At 34.6% G+C, this 18,404-nt stretch overlaps 1 long non-coding RNA gene across 1 annotated transcript; it reads left to right on the top strand.

Annotated features, from left to right (window-relative positions):
* The first annotated feature begins 12,961 nt into the window (after positions 1-12,961).
* LOC125612001 lies at positions 12,962-15,656 on the top strand. The gene is made up of 2 exons (XR_007342238.1): positions 12,962-13,641; positions 14,924-15,656. It is a non-coding gene; the product is annotated as an uncharacterized LOC125612001 (long non-coding RNA).
* Positions 15,657-18,404: the final 2,748 nt, after the last annotated feature.

The following is an 18,404-nucleotide window of genomic DNA, read 5'->3' as shown; positions in this document are numbered from 1 at the left end:
GGGGGGTGGGTGGGGGAGTGGAATTAATGTCCCATTGTTAGACCTTACTTGACTCAATCTTCCCCTATAATGACTTTCCCTGTACAGTTTACCTCCAACTCTCCTTGCAAAAACCCTGCCTAGTCTTTCCACTTATACGAAGACTATTGATTCTCCCTCCTCCATATAGTTGTTCTTCAGTTGTTCCCATCAATATTTAGGGGACACCCAAATGTAAGAGTTAACATTTATATAGCACTCATCTTATACCAAGTACTATTCTAAGCCCTTCATAATAATTGACTTAATCCTTACAACAATCCTCTTGCATAGATATTATTAGTAGCCCCATTTAAAGATGAGAAAAATGAGCTTAGGTATTCAAGCAGGTAAGCTTTGAAACATGAGTTCAGAGGTGTTAGATAAAGCACAATCTTCCACACTAGTTGAACAGCATACATAAAGGCAAGAAGTCAGAAAACACAATGATATACTTATTCATTAATTTATTCAAAATTATTTTCTGAATGCTGGCTATGTGCTAGCCACTATGCTTAGTCTGGAATTCTGGGATTGATGGATAGCAAGTGAAGAAGGTGCTAAAAGCTATTCACTAGTACTGTCCTTTAAAACTAAAGTGAAAATGAAGGCAGTATCAGTTTATGGAGGATCACATGCATAATGCTAAGCCACTTAGACTTGATCCAATAGGTGTGGAGAAAACAAGAAAGCTTTAAGAGAGGGAATGAGAAGATAGCTATATTTGTGTTTCCAGTATCAGGGAGGGAATGATCTTGTTCTTCTTCAACTTTCATGGTAGTTTGAACTTTTCATAGTATTTATCATATATTAACAATGGTATAATTAAAAATGGATTCATATTGAGTACTTATAGGATTATAGGTTTCAAATGGGCAACAAACTTGATTTCTGAGTCTTTAGATCCTCCATAATGCCTAGAACATACTGTAATTTTTACTTATATGTGTTCTGTAAATGCTTGTTAAATTGAATTGATCAGTTTCTATTGCTACACGTGAATAGAACTCCTTTCTATAAAATCCCAATTCTTTTTATCTTAGTACATTGAGCACAAGGAAAAACTACTACCATAAAAGACATTCTCAATTTGTAGTAGGTTAAGCAAGCTCTCCTGGGTAAGGGCATAACTAACCCAGCTTTCCAAAGCACTTCACAAGGAATTGGCCTTCCCTCCTCTTAACATTGTCTTCTCCAAAGCCTAGGCCATACCCATAAAGGAACTGGGCAAACCACTGAAAAACCTAACTTTTCAAAATCTTTTGAGTAATTTTAAGGTCTAAGAGAAAACATCACACACATTTGATCCAGAAAACAACACTGTATTACTATTATCTCAGTAATGTATGGAAATTATTTTGTCATATTTAGCTAGTCCTTTAACTATGTAGGCCGTTCACTCTTTATATATATACACACAAATATATATGTAAATGTATATATACATATTCATATTATATATATAATTACATATATATATTTGTTCTGATTAGTTGTGCATGACAGTGCATTTTGACATGTAATACATAAATGGAATATAACTTCTCATTCATCTGGTTGTACATAATGTAGAGTTACACAGGTGGCCATTTACTTCTTATCCCTCTTGTAAAAATTCAAAAGCAACAAGATAAAAATAACTCATATAAATATAAAGTGTTCGGTCTTCTTAGGCATCCCATTCTGATTGTAAGTTTGCTTTCTTCTAGCAGTTAAAGAGAATTTCTATTATTTTCTGCTTGTCCTCACTAGTAAAATAAGTTTATTTTACTATATCAAATATGTCACCTTTTCTTGATGACCCTTTTTCCTGAGCTTTTGACCCAGATGATAGAATTTATTCACAAAGTAATTTGACCACTCTTTAAAAGGACATTAATGAGTATTCCCATAACACCTTCTGCTCACTTCTACAGACACTTAATGAAGTGCAATACTCCTTCTGTCGAGGCCTTGAGCATCATCTAACTTATTATTGATACATCCATCATAGGATGCCAGAATACTGTGGAGATGAATAATTGAGTAGTACTACTTATAGGGAACAATTAATTCCCTTAAAATAGTAGTGTCCTTTGAACCTTCACAGGTGAAAAGTGATTTTGTTATGATGGAGGAATTTCTTGGATTTTTCTCTTCCTGGTTGGTGTCATAGATTATTTCCAATCTAGATTAGATCAGATGATCCTGATATCTACTGCTTAGTACTGTATATATATTTTTCCTCTCACTTATTTGAGATTTACATGAGTATAGTGATCATATCTTTTTTTGTGTGTGCACATCATCACAGGCTAGGAACTTTGTTGGGGTGATATTCAAAATAGTCAGCAAATGGTCTGGCACAGGTTATTATATACTTCTTGGTATACCACATTGTTGTGTACCAACATATTATCAGCTCAGTCTACCAGGCATAGGATGTAGTATAAAATAAGTCATCAGTAAATAACTGTGGATTGAATATATGGGTGAATTAATTAGTTAATTAGCCATCATCCAGTTTCAAATTATTCTGTAATTCAACACTTACATTCTACTCAATCACTTTATTGGATCCCTATAAAGTAGGTACTATTTTAATTGTTAAGGGTTAATTACTAAGGAAAAGAGAAGAATAGAAAGTTCAATAAAATAGCTTATCCCTCTCCAAGATATTTATAGTCTAGCATGGGAAATATGCATCTTCATAAATAATGATACAATGAAGAAAAATAAAAAGTTATAGTGGTTGACTTTGGGGGATAAATGAAATTCAAAATTAGACCTATTGGATTCCAAAGGCCATGTACATCTACTACATAAAGCCTGAGCTTTAGAAATTCTTTCTATAAAGCTGGATCTGAATCTCAGCTACAGCATGATCTGGTTAGTTAGGTAACCTTGGGGAAATTATGAAACCGTTTTCAGTGTCAATTTCTTATTTAAAATAATAGTAATAGTACCTACCCCTCAAAGCCTATGTAAGCTTTAAATATAATAGTATATTGTAATACATTTAGCCTAATATATAGTAGATGTTCATTATAGACTAATCCTTTTCACATACACAAGTTCAATGTATCTTAAACTGGAATAGTCGAATTTGGCTGGGCATAAAAGTTCATCCAAGGAAGAATGAAATTATTAGATACTAAAAATTCAAATTAGAAATGAAAAAAATCTTGGGAGTTAGACAGATTCAGAAGCAAACCATTATTCCCTAACTTACTAGCTCTATGTCTTGGAGCATATTATCTAACATATTTGAACCTTTCATTTCTTCATCTGTACATTGGAACTACACAAAGCATATTGTGTGGATTAAATAAAAGAGGATGCTTATTACATAGTAAATGCTCAAAATGTGATTTCATACATGGGGATTCAAATCTCTGTTACAGATAATAAATGCTTCCCTTTCCATTTTAAAGCTGAAATCCAGATTAATGAGATTCTTGCCTAACCCATCACCTGATTCCTGTCAACTTTTTATTTTATTGACCTACAAGTTAGCGTGATTAATTCTATTGGAAAGATTTAGGTGAATAAAACACTAGACAGAAGTAGCCTTTGCAAAAGGCTGTCTTTAAAGAGATGTTTGGAGAAGCAGAGAGTGTTGTTTGCATAACAGCTGCATGCTGATTCCCAGAGTGGTTAGTTTATATTTCCAAATGAAAGGACTCCAATACCTAAAGAAATCCATTCCCCAATTGGGCACATGAGGAGTATTGATGAACAGGATTCCCTCTCCTCTTGGCCTTCCCCTCAGATTCTTCCTTGACAGGAAATCTTCTACATATATTATCAGGGGCAATCAATGCAGAAAAGGCCTGTGCCTGCATTATGAAGAAGATGCTGGGTGTGGCGTGAATTATTCTGAGGCTCAAGTCCTGCCACTTCTCAGCAGTGTTATGCTGGGCAAAGTAACCCAGATTATCAATTCCCTTTCACAGTGAAATAAGAGTGTAGATTTTTCTCAGCTTAAAATCTTCAATGGGCATATATGTGTAAATATGAAAAAAGTTTCACACTACACCCATCCCACACCAAGATGTCACTATGCTCATCTGTGGCTATTGTTGTCTGAGTCATCACTTTATCCTGTAGCTTATGACATTTGCTATATTTGCCTTAATTCTGAGGCATTTAGAAAAGTCAACAATCTCATTGTAAAACAATTTAACTCCACATAGGTTATTAAATGTAAAAGCAATGGAAAATTTTAGAATTAAGGAAGTGAACTTTTAAAACAGCTTCACTTATTTGATGGTGGAGGATCCCAGGATAACTGCCTGCCCTGCCTAACAAGTCTGTATAATAATAGTAGAAATGCTTTGTAGAAAAAAAAATAATTAAAATATTATTCACTGGTATAGGTTGGTTACCCAATACAGTGTTGATGGATTATTGGTATAGAGGAAATAAAAGAAGTCAAGAGATAAAAACTAGACTTATCTACAAACACTAGGACAGAATAGAAACAAATAAAACTTTTTAAAACTTTCCTTCTTAGAATTATTAGAAATGAGATGAGTCAGTCTAAAATTTCTGCAGCCTGTGTGTGAAGAGCTCTTTCTCTTCTTTGTCTGAAACTCTTATTTCTGGACTCATGATCCTATATCACATGATAACTGATAGCCCTTCTCATGTTTTTCATTGATTAGGGATCAAATCTGCATAGTTATTTAATCCATTATTTTCAAATATTTTATTGCCATTTTTGTTTATTGAGGCATAATTCTTAAGTGTATCAGAAATATTTTGGTAAACTTTTAAATTTGTGTAACCACTGCAACATTCAATAAGGATAGGGACCATTTTCCTCATCCCTAAGTTTTCTCATATCTGTTTGTGAACCATCCCCTTCTTCAGTCCCTCAGAACCTGTTAACCACTGATCTGATTTCTAACCCTAAAGTTTTCCCATTTCTATAATTTCATACTAATGGAATCATACAAAATGTAGTCTGATGTCTCTCAGTTAACATGATACATTTTCGGGTCATCAGTGTCTTGTGTATTGAGGATTAACTTGTTCATATCGCAGACAAGTATTTCATTGTGTGGATATACCACAGTTCATTCATTATTTATCCAATGGATATTTGGTTTCCAACTATTGATGATTATAGATAAAGCTTCCTTGAACATTTGTGTAGAGATATTGTTTGAAAATATATTTTTATTTCTCTTAAATAAATGCCTATAAATGTGATTGCTGGCTGGGTTTATGGCAAAGTTTAACTGTATAAGAAACTGCCAAACCTTTTTCCAGGGTGATTGTGCCACTTGCATTCCATTAGAAGTGTGTGTATAAGCTCTGCTTGCTTCATATCCTCATCAATTTTTGGTGTTATTGTTTGTTGTTGTTGTTGTTGTTCAATCATTCTAATAGGTCTGTAGAAGCATCTCATTGTGGTTTAATTCTTTTGCTTTAATACAAAAAAAATCAAATTTTGAGAATTTTTTCTGAAGTTACAACATACTGATTTAGCATCAAACAATATCACTATCACAAAACTCATAAACAGATCTGATAAGTTTCTTCTAGGCATATAATCACTGTTCCTATCTTATTGACTTAAGTTTTATATTTGGCTTCCTTAATGTCATTACAGTATTATCCCACTAGATGGCAACTGCTCTATTGTTTGGAACTGTCACATAACTACAAGGAAGGAACTAGTTGTATAATAAAGATGAATTGTGAAGTGCATTACGCCATGATTGTAAGAAGGAAGAAACAAAAAAGACAACACTTCATTGACTGCCAAGTTAGAGTTCATCACAGCCTAATGTGTGTGCTTTCTAAGTAATTTCATTCTAAGTTTGGAACTACCAAATTGGATGTAGTACAGCATTTAAAAATACAAAACAGGGTGTCTTTTGAACCTAAATCAGCAGCATATGGTAAGCAAATACCTTGTGACAAACATATTCAGAAATATGATGTAGTTTCTTCAGACAGTATGTACTTTTCAAGAATATTTTTTGCAATACAGATGTTTACATGTTCTGAGATACCAAAATCATATATTTTCTGGACTGGTTATAGGTAAACTCATATATTAGTTAAGATTTTCTGGTTTGTTGTTATTTTAGCACCACATAGGGACCACTGTCTAAAGTGATTAATCAAATATTTACCAAGTTCCTATTACGTCCCTAGCTTTGTGCTAGGTATTAGGAATACTAAAAGGAAAAAAAGACCTAATACATAAAAATAAAAGTAAAATAATAATAATAATACCTTCAATTCCAGTAAGAATTCTAAGACATTCATAAGCATTATCCTACTTAACTATTACTACCATAGTCTCTGTTTTACAGGGTGACAAATGAGGCTCTGTGCCAAATGGAGTAACTTTAGTTAAGACAAAAGTGGTTTCAAGGAGCATTTAGGTTTAGAGTAGATAAATAATCATTCTTTGCAGACATGTGTCATGAAAAAAAAAAAAACAAATACTTCCAGGCCCTCTATATAGGACAACATGCAGCAGCTGAGAGCCTCCACACCTATCCACACAGCTTCTATGTTGAACACAGAGCAGAGGGTAGGGGCAGAGGATAATGCCTAAGCCAGAGGCTGGATGGAGAACAGACCCAGGATGCAGGGGATATAGTGAAGTAAAAAGAGAAGCAAGAATGAACCAAGTCTTTAAGCCCTAACTATTCCAATACAAGATGCTGGGGATATCATCACCAGGCACAATCTCCACATGTGGATATCAGCATGACTCCTACCAATCAAGACTAGGAATACTTCCATAGATACCAGCAGAGCTCCAGGGGTCACAGACACTTACATGGGGTCCAGGACATGTAAACTCTCTCCCATTTCTAGGTATTCTTTGAGGTGAATTAGGAGGGGGAAAAAAACCTTTAAGAGGATAAATATATAAAAATACTTATTCCAAATAACATTGTTTTAAGTTGTCACCTACATTTTAAAGTTCTTAACCTTTGGGAGACCATGCTGATTTTGAAGGGATCTATTACAAGTTATGGACATTCTTTCCACTGATCACTCACCCGCCCACCCAATTCCCCTCTAAATTCTCGCACTAATTCCTCCACAAAACACACTAATATGAATAATTCAAACGATGCACATATCTCCACAGGGGTTAGCAAATAATCAAGACTCAGTCATCAATTCCTTGAGGATCCATGAATCCCAGGTTAAGAAACCTTAATGGTAAAAATGGCAGTAGACTTGAATTTTGACTTTGTCACTTGCTGTCCGTGTCACTTTTTGTTTCTGGAATATCTATTGATTGTAGAAGCTATGTAATAGTATCTTCTATACTTTGTCTATGCAAAATTCTATGATTTTATAAATCTACTCATAATCCTATGTAGTCCTATATGATTATTTCAGACCTGTCATCAATGGCTTTTGATTTTCCCCTTAGAATTTCCACCCTTTTTTTCTACCCCTCTCCCCAAGCATCAGCATACCTCTGGATCACATGAGGACCTGCATGACATTCTACAGTTCCTTTCTATGCCAACCTTTACTCATTCCAGTGTATAAAATATACTATTCTCAACCCACTGATTCTTTTTATAATTCTCCTTTGAAAAAATTTTATCAAGGCTCACAATTGCACAGGAGATCACATCTAAAACCTAAAGTCAAAGCCTTTCCCCTACCCTACCCCCCAAATCTAATTACCTTATTCTGCTCAACCAATCTTAACCTCCTTAGTTCTGGTCAGCCAAATTTTACCATTAAGAGGACGCTTTCATAGGAGGAAGAAAAGTAATGCCCGAAGTCCTTGTCTCAGGCACTTACCAGCTGTTTTCATCTTGGGCAAGACACTTATTCTCTCTGGGCCTTAGATTTCTTAACTTTTAAATGCAATAGTTAGGCTAGACAATTGTTAGTCTCCCTTCCAGCTCTGATATTCTCTGGCTCCATGACCCTGTGCCTTAAATTCTAAACTTTTTCTGGCTTTCTCTGTGTTCTTCCTCTGCAGTGTGCTTTCCGTGAAATGAGGCATTGCATTTTTCTCCAAGTTTCAACTTGTACTCTCATAAAGAAAATCTTCCAAACTTCTGAACCTGAGAATAGCTGCCTTCTCTGAGTTCTTATGGCTTTTAAACTGTGCACTAATCAATAAGAATATCCATACACTGGCAGAGCCTTTCAGCTTTAAGAGGTAGCCACCTACAGTATCTCACTGGAGCCTCTCTAAAGCTCTATAAAGTAATCACTGTTTCTACTAGAACATAGAGAACCTAAGCAACCAGCCTAAAACTTCTCAATAAGAAGGCAACTATCCTCAGGCTAAAATTAAAGCCTTATGGTTTCTCTTTCAATGTTTTTCCTCCATAAATATTCAAGATGTCAAGTACAGTTTCTGTATGCTTCACACATCCAGTTATGATTTAATTCAATAAACGTGTATTAAGCTCCCACCATGTATAGTCTGCTTAGATATAAAACTATGACTAAGGGAAGGGGGAAGAAAGTAGTATTTTCTACCATAGACCATAAATTCTTGCCATGCTTTAGTTTTCTAGTAACCCTTGAAAAAGTGTATATTAATATTATGGAGGACAGGGAATAAGAATACTGAGTAACAAGTGTCACACTCCTGCTTACAAACATATCTCCTCCCCTCCCCCATGTCCCCTCCTGTAATTTATTAGTTTAAAAAAAAAAAAAAAAAGGTAGATTGTCCTCTAGTGCTTCTGACAGTCTGGGTTTTTCTGGTTGTATTATCTCATGCTATTGTTCCTGTATCTCTCATGAAATGGGAGTTGACTCTAGAGACAAAGGCTCTGTGTTTTAGACAAAATTCTTTCATGGTCTGTGAGGTGTTCCTCCATCAGAATTCACATGATGTCTAATTGTCTCTCTTTTTGTGATGTTTTTGCCATTGGTAATATTTTCTAGGTCTGCCCATTTAAAAAGGCCATAATTTTTCATGTCTTCCAAATTTACTAGGCGGAAGAATGCTATAAAGAAAAATCTCAAAAATTTTATTACTTTAAATTTCAGTTTTTATTAAACTAACAGAACAAATGTTTCATTCTTTCTCTTTACTTATCAGTTTTCAAAATAATGAATAGATTCCTTAGCATCCTCCAAAGTAATAATGAGGTGGTTTTTAAATAGAATTCTGAAATGATGGGTTCAAATCTATTTGGTGTATTTTAATCTGTTCTAATTATAATTCTTATTGATGCCCATATATCACCTTGTTTTGCCAGTGGAAGGAAATGGGCTTTTAAATCCTTTTAACACTTTGACACTGTGTATCTGGGTAGATAGGGTACTTGCTTCCTGATATGACAAGATATTCTTGTATTTTTCCTACCTCAGACCTAAAATCGGCCTTTTTCTTGGAGATTTTTTTTTTCAAGAAGCCTTAGCTTTTTTACTTGAAAATTGGTAATGATATTAGAAAATTGAAAATGATATTAGAAACCATATATGAAGAAATAGTAAAAAAATAATTAATTATTTTTTTAAAAAAGAAACCATATATGAGGCAATGGAGATGTTCAAAGCTATTCAGCTATCATTGTTTCTAGCCTTTTGAATGGAAGAGATCAGGAAATACTTTTTTTTTAATTATAAAATATATCATCACCATATCTTATGCTGAACTTGTGATTCAAATTTTACTTAACATTATCAGTTTTATAAGAAGTTTTATTTTATTTTTTTTTATCCCAGTTCTACCAGTTAGTTTCCTGTGGGACAAGTGGTATAATATGTAACTACTCGAAGCCCTAGATTTTGTACCTGAAAAATAATGATAAACTTTCTCACACTGAACACTCATAAAAAGATATTTAATTTATCCTGACAACACTGAAAGCAATAAACCACTGACATATGGAGCTCACCTTTGACTGCATTACATGTAAAATTAGAAACTCTGAGAGTCACAAAATACTTAATTCCAAGCTTAGATATTCCAAAATTTACTAAATACAGCTAGAAAGGATTACTAGAAACTATAGGATTACTGAGGGTTTCTTTTTCAAGCTTCTGTGATAGAGCGCTGAGCTCCCATTGCTCTGTTCTGTGTTCCTTCCAGTCATGCACAAGCTGGCTTCCCAGATAAAATATCAACTCCATTGTTGGGCCCTCTTCATGTGGGATTTGAATGAAGCCCTAGTCACTGAGACATCTCCTCTGAAGCACCGAGCCTTGATCCAGGTAGCCTCAACTGAATATCTCTACTGCAACAGTGGGGAGGCAGAGTTGCAATGATCCTGGAAAGACCCACTGCAGCCGCAGAGTTAACCATTATAGAAAGTCTCTCTGGGACACCACCTCCCTGTGTTCAGGAAGATAGGCAAAGCGTTCCTCTTTGTTCAGACCTTCCTTTAATTAGGGCCCTAGAGACCAGGAAATGTCTCTGAAGTAAGTCTTGGCACTGCTCTGGCTTTTGAAGAGTAATAGCTTTGGTGGGGAAGAAATGTTTTTTAAAATCCATATCTCTTAACTAGGAACTTGAACCAATCTAATTAGAGTGTCTGAACACTGGGATGTTCACTAATGAGAGTCACAAAACCAACATGGGAGAAACAGTAATTTCTCATTCTAGGCCTCAAATAGGGCACATACTTGCTCATGCCTGGGCATCCCTGGGCAGAGGCCTGTCCCTTTGGTAGAGTACCTATCAGCAAACATCCCTGCTAAGTTTTCCTCCAGGGGGCTCCTTCACTTCCCTTTCCTTCTGTAACAGTACCTATCATTTCCTTTTTCTCTACTCACTCCCAGGGATGTTTCAGATTCCCATGATTTGAATGTCTTCTATAACTTGTTTCCTACTCTAGCCAAATCCAATTACTTGTTCAATATCTCTCTTCCTCTCTATATCTTTGAATATTCTGTTTCTCCTGCATAGAAGAACTTTCCTTCTCTAGTCCTTTTTTTTTTTTTTTTTTTTGTAACTACCCTTGCTCATCTACAAAGTTTTTTGAACTCCTGTCTATTGCATTTTTGCCAAGAGGAAGAAATTCTCATTTCCTCTGCTCCACCTCTTTACACAATACATAGCTCTAGCACCTCACTAAGTGAGGTAATTGTGCACCTATATTCCTATTTCCTCTATAATATTTTGAACTGCTTGAATAAAGGAAATATGCTTAATTTATTTTTATCACCCTAATTCCTATCTTAGGAATATCCAGCTTTTAGGAATATCATGAAAATTTGAAGGCTCTTGATAGTAACAAATATACCACAGAACATCCAGGGAACTAGCATAGGTTCAATCAAAATTCTGTGGGACCACAAAGAAGGGAGAAATTACATTTAGCTCCACAAGACACAACTGAGCTCAGGTCACCTAGATGAGGTGGCTAGCCAGTAAGGACTAAAATAAGTGGGTCAGAAATAATGGGGCTTCCTTCATCACACTTGTCAGTGATTCAGAGATTGAGGGGAAAGAAGAAGAAGAAGACCTTTGATCCAAACTACAACCTGTGGTCAACATCTAGCACATTAGTTGGAAATAAAAAATGATCAAAAGCTACTTACTGAGTAAGGTATGCATAAAGTGTGTACCACTATCAGAAATGTCTCTGTCATTGTGAATTAATAATATCAACAAAGGTAATAATAAGATGCATATGGTCCTGCATTATTTTCCATATATTTTCATATCTTTGGTGGAATTTTCTCTCATTTATATTACTTCTATTTGGATACATGATATAATATTATATATATTATTATATCATGTATCCAAATTTTATATATATATATATATATATATATATATATATATATATAATATTTCCTTCTACTGTTAATATATATTTTTTACAAATGTACAATTACAGATATCTTATATGTTAAATAATATATATTACAGTTAAAATATGATTATTTGATGGTCTATCTCTTTGACTACTGTGAAACTCCACAAGAAAGGGAAAATTGTCACTGGCTCAAAAGTTTTGCTCTTCAGTTACTTGGCAGAATCCCATAAACAGGCATGTCACACAATAAAATATGCTAAGTCAATAAAATAAACATCATCAAAAGTGTCAGATCTGCACCACTTGGGTTTACTCCCATTTTGGTCTTTTCCAGCCTCATTACTGAGAAACCTCATGGTGACTCAGGGCAGGTCTGTTTCTTCATTGAGACTGAAATTTAAAAAATGTTGCTGTCAAATAGTTTTCTAAATTAAACATGAATTGGTTGAATGGCTTGTCTATAGGATAACCCAGAAGATGATGCAGGAGGAATAAAACAACAACAAAAAGACATAAAAGAAATATTTGCCCACAACACCTTGGAAATGAATTCTGTATGCTCTTGTTTCTGAATTCTCCTGTGAAGTGGAGGCCTAGAAACTGCTGCCTTCTCTTGGTGATTGAGCCATGTTCCCACAAGGCTCTCAAAAACCTCCTGTAAGCCGCACTTAAGTTTCTTCAAAGTCTCTGTTAAAGAGCATCAAGACTGTGGTTGAGCAAGTAACTTAGGAGAAATCTTTATTTTTAATCTCTTACCAATTACCCAAATCCAGAGAAAAGACTCTTTCTTTTCCTTTGTATTATATTTTCCTTCGTATTTTATTTTCCTTCTCAACTTCACCTACTATACTACACAGTAAAGTGTTAAATACAAAGGTCTTCAGGAAATTCAAGCCACAGTCTTCTCTGTCCTCCGCCCAACCTCCTTCTTTCTAAATTTGATCTATATTTTAATTTTTCTTCTTATTTCAAAACTGTAACAATAATAAATAATATCACAACCTGTGTCTAGATGAACAATAATAAATAATATATATTTATTAACATAATAAACAATAATAAATAATATCACAATAATAATAAATAATAAACAATATTAAATAATATAACAATTATATATAATATAATTATATATAATATTATATAACAATTATATATAATATAATAATATATACAATTATAACAAATAATGTAACAATAATAAATAATATCACAACCTGTGTCTATTTTCCATTTACCTCTATAAAAATCTCTTTAGTACATCTTGTCTCAATCTCAAAATATCTCTAAAGATAAATAGGGAATAAAATAGAAAGCCAATCAATATCATGCTATCAAGTCTGATGAGGTGAATATATTAGCACTGTCAAAGAAACAGGCTTTACTCTAGGTTGAGTGGAAACTGAAAGTTTACAAAGTTGCATGTACAAATTTTATTAGCAAAATAAAAGATAGCTATAGACATTTTAGAAAAAAAAACAGCTGGTTTCACAATCACTCTTTCTCTCCATTATTTGTGCATGTCACTGTAAACTTAGAACTGTAGGTATATTTATTCATCATATTTGTAAATCACAATGTACATATAAAACTAATTTTAAAGATAGTGTTTCAAAATTCAGTACACAGAGCCTCTGAATTTTTATACTAGTTAGTTTTACAATTTAAGACTAGCTAAAAATTTCATTTGTTATAATTAACAGGGTTTAAAGTATAATTTAATAAAATGTTACTTTATGCATGATGTTTTTAGAAATGATATATTAAGCAGAACTCATTCCCTTGTTTTTCAGATAAAAATAATGAGGCTAAGAATGATTTCCACAGAACTGGCAAGTAGAAGTCCAAGGTCCAAAAACCATATCTTATGACTGACAGTCCAAAATATTTTTCTACCGCCTCCAGTAAGGTATGATAGACTATTCTAATAGACACACACACACACACACACACACACACACAGTTATTTGTGCAATTCATGGGTTCAATCTCTTCTCCAGTTGACAGAAATACTTAACAAAGAAAAAAATAGAGAAATAGATTTTAACAATTTATACACAGAGTATTTTAAAGCTATTGTTACTGATCTATAAAACTTTTTAAACTTTAATAATATCTAAAAATACCATATTTAGAGAAATTAGAAACTTTATAAAATAACAGAAAGGTCCTTATTGAACATACATGACTTCCCAGAAATATTTTTGCCACCACATGGGGGTGTAGTGTTCTTAATATGCACTTTGCAGGAATTCTGAGCAGCTCAAATGAGCAAGCCTGGGGAGAGGTAGAAATAGCTGGATTTTATATGCAAAGACAAAGCAGTTTGTTTTTTCTGCACTGAGCCTGAGGCCCAGGGATAAGCATGAGTCTTAATTTATCCTTCAAGTGTCTACAGTTTGAAATTGTATTCATGACACTCATTGCCTAAATTGTTCAATCTCAGAAAATAGTTTATATTATGTGTGAATTACCCGTGTGGGGCAGCCATATTAGTATGTGCTATGTTACATTCTTCAGTCCAGGAAGGTGATTAGAAAATTGCTTAATTAAGCAAAAGTCACTTTTGTTGTTGGAATTACTGTGAGATAATTGACCATGATAGGAGCTGTGTCCCCTAGCTGAAAGCAAAGCACAGAAGCTAAGGTCAATTATCTTTTATTAATGCCTACAGTGAAAAGAGCCATTGTGATCATCATAAGGCATAACTATAAAACACTTAGTCTTAAATAGCCAAATCTTTTAAACTATATTGCAATGATTACAGATCCAATGTGGGATTAATTAAAGCAAAACCACCACATTTAACACTCATAATCATCAGAAAGTTTTCTAATTGTGGATAAATTTGGTTTTGAGAATATGCCTGAAGAATTTGCCACCTGCTTTGTTATAGCTGCAGATGCAGGTCTTCTAATTCTGCATTTGTATAAAACACATTTCTAAAAACCTGGCCAGTTAAAAATTACTTCTTCAATTTAGGTGGTCAATTTGAGCGAGTCATTATCCGTTCCATAACTTATGTATTATTTAATGTTTTAGGGATAAGGAGCAGAATTTAATTTTAGTAGGAAAAAAAAAACAAAACAGGAGTTTTGGAATTAGGAAGTCCTGAGTTGGAATCTTAGGAATCCTAGGTTTTCCATGTACTAATTGTGCCATTTAACTACATAATCTCCTTATGTCCATAGGGTCCTCAAAGAAAATAGAATGTGATCCAGATGGGATTCTAAAGCTAATTTAATGAAGAGAGTTATGAGCATTCCTCTAATGAAGGGAATCAACAAGGAATAATGAGGTACTTGGAGACTCAAGAACAGGAGCAGGAAGCCTTGATTACTTCTCTGGAGAAGAAATAGAGAATCAGAGGCTGTTGCGAACTGGAGCCTTGGAAGAAGTGTCAGCTGGCAGGAGACAGAGTTACAGTATGACCACCTGCTAATAGTACTGTGGCAGCGAATTAATACACTGGCCCTTTTCTTCTCTCACCTTCTGATCCCTTGCTGGGGATACCCTTTAGCCAAATCCAGCTAGCCAACCAGAAACAAGCCAGCAAGGAAGCCTTTGGTGGTACAGGAAATAATGATCAGTCCCCTGGGCACTAGGAAAGGCAGAGATGAACAGAGAATTTTTTCTAGGTTTGGAAAATACAAGCAGAGAGAAGCAGCTTAACCTCTCACTCTCTTTTTCCTCAATTACAAATGGAGATATGAATAAACCTTTGCCCAAGAAAATTGTAAAGATGAGTAAAATATATACAAAGTGCATATGAAGGTCTTCCAAATACATACAATTATGTTTTTCTGCCTAGCATGACCCCACATGGAGAACACATTTATAGACAAATCTAAACCTGAAGTTTCAAAATCTTTGTACCTTAAATTCCACTACTAATCCATGGCGCATATGAAATAAAACTATGCTTCCAATAGAAAGCAAAAACTTGACTTTTTGATGATATGCATATACCTTTAGCCTTTAAATTTAAATTGTTATAATCATTAAAAAGTTTGGAACATGATAGAGCGCTATTCCCTGGGTAGGTCACCCATGTTGCACAGGTCTGCCACAATCACTCCATACAGTAGTTTCTACCACCCCAGGCACATTCTACCACATCCCCAGCTTTTATTGTCTTCAAGGCATGTGTCTCTACCTGAAACCTTGTTTCTTGATTCTCTGCTTACATAGTGTTGGTCTCCTCAATTAGAACAGCAAGTTAGGGTATCTTATTCTTTAAGTCTATTTTTTTCTTAGCACAGACTGTCACTACACACTAAACAAGGACACACTCACAAAAGCATGTACACAAAAGTGCTTGATGTGAGAATTAGATGACACTATGTGCTCAAACCATTTCGAAAAGGGCACTGAGATATGGTAGCAATTATAATTTGCTCTTTTCATTGCTATTGCAATGAAAATATTATGGTGAAATATTATGGTGAAGATGGACAGTATTCTTTCCCAAACTGACTGAGTCTTTGCCATGCATGCCTGTATTCAGGACAAGACGGCATTTTTTGTATTCAGCCAGTGACTACTGCCAACTTTATGTTTACAGTGGCATCACCAGCCAGATTTTGTAGCTTGGAATGATATCTTTCAAATAGGAGGGGCAAATAGTGTCCTAGATCTTAGGACAAAATGCCAAGTACTAAATGCCAAGTGCTAAACAAATAATAATAATAATACACACCTCCACTTCCAAGAAAATGAAGTGGAGGCTTTTCTCAATTTCTTCTGTTAAGTACAACTAAAACTCCTAGCTGTTATATATAAAGCAAACATATGAAGACTCTAAGAGGTGGGGAGAAGTAGAAAGTCCACCAGAGACATAGTGACCTGAAGAATAGCATGGTGCTGATTTCTCTAAGTTTTCTTTTTGCTTCATGTATTCCAGGGTTGGAACCGAACAAGCCAGAAACTCAGAAATATCAACAAATGCACACAGAAAAAAAAAAAAAAAGCCCTAACAAAAACCTGTCCTCTTTAAACCAAAGGTTCAGGAAAAGGGCATCCTCGAAAGACAGAAAGCTTTTAGATTACAACTGCTTTTCTTTAGCCAAACACTGCACATGAATTTCTGACCATAACCCCACCAACATCAGCAAAGGCTAAGTTGAAGTTAAATGTGTAAACTTGTCATCTTGTAATGAGGGTCCCCAAATGCCCTGCTGATACTGTATCAGAAAAATTCTGGTAAGAAATTGGGATTTTACAAGACTGCACAGTAATAAAGCTACCAACCAATAGTGATATAGGTAGAGACCACCTGGAGTCTAGACTCCAACTCCTGTCTGGCAGTGATAAGATACCTTTCCCTGCCCTGGCTAGGGTTTTATCAGAGGAGGCCTTTTGGTAACAGAACTTTCAGAACATTCACCACTACCCCAAAGTAACAAGATTGCATACCCTCATCTCCATCCACCACAGTGTCAGTGAAGACCACGTGGACAGCAGTAGCAGGAGGGAACTCCCCCCCCCCCCTTCCAGCCGCAGAGCCATCAAAAGAAGCCAGGTGGGGAGTGTGAGCTCCCACTTCTATTCAGTAGTAATAAGGAGCCATATCTTGTTGGGTCAATAGAAGCTGAGTGGGACACCTGGTGTTTTTTCTACCTTACAGTAATGAGACAGCATCTACCCTCCCTTTTTCCTGTCTCTCCATTCAGAATTCAATAGAAAGTAACATATTGAGAAACAGGAAGGCCTAAAACTGAAAGAAAAAAAGAAATTAATAGATGTCAATATCAAGAAGACAGCAGATATCATTAAAATGCTTCAAAGATCAATTATGAACATATGGGAAACAAGTGAAAACAGTTTCAGCAAAGGAATACAAAATTTCAAAAAACAGAAGATATAAAAAGAATCTAATTAAAACTTTAGAACTGGAAAAAATAATAACAAAGTACTCAATAAGAACATTCAACAAGAAAATGGAGGAAATGAAGGGAAAGAAAGCAGGGAACTAGAAGATAATATAAATTAAAACAGTGAAAATTAACCTAAAAAATAGAAAAAAAAAACCCTCTCAGGTATCTGTGAGAATATAAAATAAAAGTCTAATGCTTGTGTTTGATCGTTCCAGGACAGGAAAAATATGAAAACATACTCAAAGAAATAATGTCTGAAAACACTACTACATTGGCAAAATATAAATAAAAATTAAAAACCTCTAACCAAACAACTCATAAACAGAGTCAAGATGCTGAGCTGAACTCGAACAGGACAAACAAAGTAATCTACACCAAGATACATCATAGCAGATATCATGAAAGTTAAAGATATTAAAAAAAAAAAAAAAACTTGTGGAAGTAACAAGAGCAAAATGACACTTTAACTACAGGAGAAAATCATTTGAACAAAAGTAGATTTCTTATCAGAAATCCTTCTGGAAGCCATAGGGAAGCAAAGCATTTTTCAAATGCTTAAACAAAAGCACTGTCAACCCAGGATACTACCTCCAGTGAAAATATTCTTTAGGAATTAAGATAAAATCAAGACATTCTCTTACAGATAAAAGGAAGCTAAGAGAATTGGTCACCAGCAGGGCTTCCCTTAAATAATATCTAAAGAAAGTTCTCTAAGCAGATAGGAAATAATAAAGCCGGTTTTGAACATTAAAAAAGCAATAACATAGTAAACAAAAATATAAGTATATATAGTATA

Source organism: Marmota marmota, unplaced genomic scaffold (genome assembly GCF_001458135.2).
Source record: "Marmota marmota marmota unplaced genomic scaffold, marMar, whole genome shotgun sequence".
NCBI lineage: Eukaryota > Metazoa > Chordata > Mammalia > Rodentia > Sciuridae > Marmota > Marmota marmota.
The sequence above is the reverse complement of the archived record's forward strand: the minus strand, read 5'-3'. Positions and strand labels throughout refer to the sequence as shown.